We start from the raw sequence: 3,193 nt of genomic DNA, 5'->3' as shown, positions 1-3,193 counted from the left end.
CAAGAGAGAATTGATAGGGAATTAGCTCAAAGAAAAGAAGCCTTGCCAATTGATATAACCGGTGAAAAGAATGATGATTCGGAAACTAAAAGTGCTTCGGTTGAAAAAGCCGAATCAAGTAATCTATATTCCGAATCCATCAAACCCAAAGAGGCAAACATTGTTGAGAAAGGGCATGGAAAGTATAGCAAGACAGCCATACTTGATTTTTATGAAGTTAATGGAACCTACTTCCTGCCCTATGAGTTTTATGCCATAGAAATTGACGAGGTTCAAAAACAAGAACAAGTAGCCAAAGAAAGTTTGGTGGACAAATATCTTCAAATTAATGATGCAGGAAATCAAGAAAAAGATGATGACAAGGCATTGGGGAGCTATCCGAAGGTGGAGCAAGATATTCTTCAAATCACACCACCATCACGCTCTCCCAACTTATTTGAAGAGGTATGTCTAGCAATTAATTTACCTTATGTGAGATTTGGTCATGACTTAGTTGTTGATGCATATATTAGAAAAAAATTCATAAGAAATATTGAGAGACCAATGAAGAAGGGTAATTTATTTGTTAGCAATCAGATTGTCACAAAGCATATCGGTCAACACATTACACCATTCAGAAAGACTGATAGCGAAAAATTATTGCAGCCAAGACTTTCCCCATTGCTTTGTCTAAAGTTCATATCTAATCGGGTAACTTTGCTTATTTCTTACATGGCTTACACTTGGTCTCAATTGAGACATGTATATTCTAACTATTTTCGTTTCAGAAATTTAAAGCCAAGGTTAAAATCTTCTGAGCAAACCGATGCAAGTATAGTTTCTTATCCAATGACATCGGTAAGAGAATGCAAAATAAAATTCATAGCCGAATGGGGTGATACAAAATCTGAATCATTCGTTTGCTTAACCCGAAAGCCGTTCTCACAGCAAGATCGGTTAGAAAATAAAAAGTTTGCCTTCAATTCAAGCATGTGCGATCAAATATTTGATTTGTTGCTGAAAAATAATTACATAAGAATTCTTGATCACCATGTCAAGCCATCAATTCAAGGACGAATGTATTGTAGGTTGCATCATTTGTTCAAACATAATTTTGAGGATTGCAATATGTTTCGTCAAATAGTTAAATCGGCCATTGATAAAGGATGATTAATGTTGGGGATATTACTACTAGGTGTGAACCGGCCTACCTGGGCCGGGTTAACTTCATTAGTAGTATAAAGGTGATTAAGCAGATGAAGGCCCAAGGCCTGTAGTCGGTTTAGAACCTGTAGCCGTAAACCAGCTTGGTATGTAAACTTGCATTGTAAGTTAGGAATAGAGAGAGACCAACCGGGATACGAGTATGAACCGGTGTGGGACTCTGTGGACCGACGGGCGTCACCCGTGTATATAAGGGGACGACCCGGCGGCGGTTCAAGGACAGACAACAACAACTCGAGCCTAGGCGAAGCTTGTTTGCTCCCTAGCCATCGAAACCACATCAATTCCATCACAACTAGACGTAGGCTTTTACCTTCATCGAAGGGGCCGAACTAGTATAAACCCTTGTGTCTTTGTGTCCGCTTTAACCCCTTCAAGTTAACCCGTAGCGATGGCTCCACGACTAAGTCCTTTCACAAGGACATCTGCCGTGACAAATCCACGACAGTTGGCGCCCACCGTGGGGCTATTGCACGACGGTTTGATGATCTTGGAGGGCAAGCTCAAAGGACTCGAAGGCTATGCTGTGGGCCGGATGACCAAGAGTCATCGCGGCAAGCTCTACATCGACGATGCAGGATGGGGTCCCGAAGCCGGCTCGATCGAGTACGGGTACCGGGTCCCCTTTGGTGGCATACACGTTTTTATCGGCAAGATTGGTGAGCCTGGGCCTGAGCCGGACATCCGCACCGACCTCGTCGAGACGGCTCAGCGTGCGAGATCTACCCAGGTTAAATCGGCCATGAGGCGTGCCTTCGTGGGAGTCATCCACGGAGGAGAGCATGGGGACGAGTCAGAATATGGTAGCGAGACCGTCGTCTATTCCGGCGACGAGTCCTTAACCGGAGAGACAAAATCATTGTACCAGTTGCAAGACGACCAGATTAGGGGCTGTTCCGATGGCGACAGTATTCCGGACCCCCCTGAGCAGATCAACCGGGTTGGAATATTCATGGCCGGTACGCAGGCGGCGAATCACTCCTCGACCGCAGCAGCAATGTTCTCCGGATCAGCAGCGGCAGCGGCAGCAGGGGCAGGAGGCCTTGTGCGCCCACCGTTCAAGTTCTGTCTGACCTGTTTGATGCACTAGCTGTACTTATGGCAGAGGCCAATCCGGCGGATCAGGAGGCCCATGATGCAGAGGTTGCAAAGGTGAGAGAGCAGATCGCACAAGCCAAAGCCGACCTGGCAGCAGAGAAAGACAGGATGGCCGCAGAGCGGGCCACTTTGGACGCCCAGGCCTATAAGCTCATGCTCGACCAGAACGCGTCACAGGAAGTCTTGAAGCGGAAGCACAGATCACGCCTGCCGTTAGGGTTCGACCCTCGAAATCTCTTTCACACTCCGGGAGCTGGAACCAGTAATCCGCCGGGGCACTTAGAGGTAAACCGGGTCGAGGCACCAGGGCCAGGAGAGACGGTCCAACCCCGCCTGATGGAACCTCCTCGGCGGAACATTGTGATTCCTCCGCCGGTCCAGACACCTCCGGGTCATTATTCTAATCCTATGGACAATCTTGTCGCAGCTGCTGCGCGATTAGAAGCTATCCCGGTCGAAGGAGACTCTCCTCAAGCAATAGAGACGCGCCGGGTTAAGGAACTTCTCCGGACCGCTTTGATTCAACAAGAGGCATATTCATACAGCCGCGATCGGATTCATTCCACACCTCGTCCAAGCCGGAGCTATAGTAGGTGCCTAGATGAACCGGCCATATCAAGCAATGCGCAGGGCCGTGAAGCGGCCCGTGGCAATAACCCGGCCGGTGGTGTTCACGATGCTCAGGATGTAGTGGACAGGGCCCGGGCACGAAGGGAGGCCGAGAACGAGGCGGATCAGCTTACACCAGTTCGTCCTACCACCTCTGCCGGGCCAGGGGTCGCATCCAGCTTGGGAGTGCCCTGTTTAGTCCCCGCTTTACACAATGTACGCCTGCCCAAGGACTTCAAGGGCCCGCGCAAGGTGCCAAATTACACCGCTGATTTATCTCCAG

This window comes from Triticum aestivum, chromosome 1B (assembly GCF_018294505.1).
Source record: "Triticum aestivum cultivar Chinese Spring chromosome 1B, IWGSC CS RefSeq v2.1, whole genome shotgun sequence".
Lineage (NCBI taxonomy): Eukaryota > Viridiplantae > Streptophyta > Magnoliopsida > Poales > Poaceae > Triticum > Triticum aestivum.
This window is presented reverse-complemented; position numbering follows the sequence as displayed.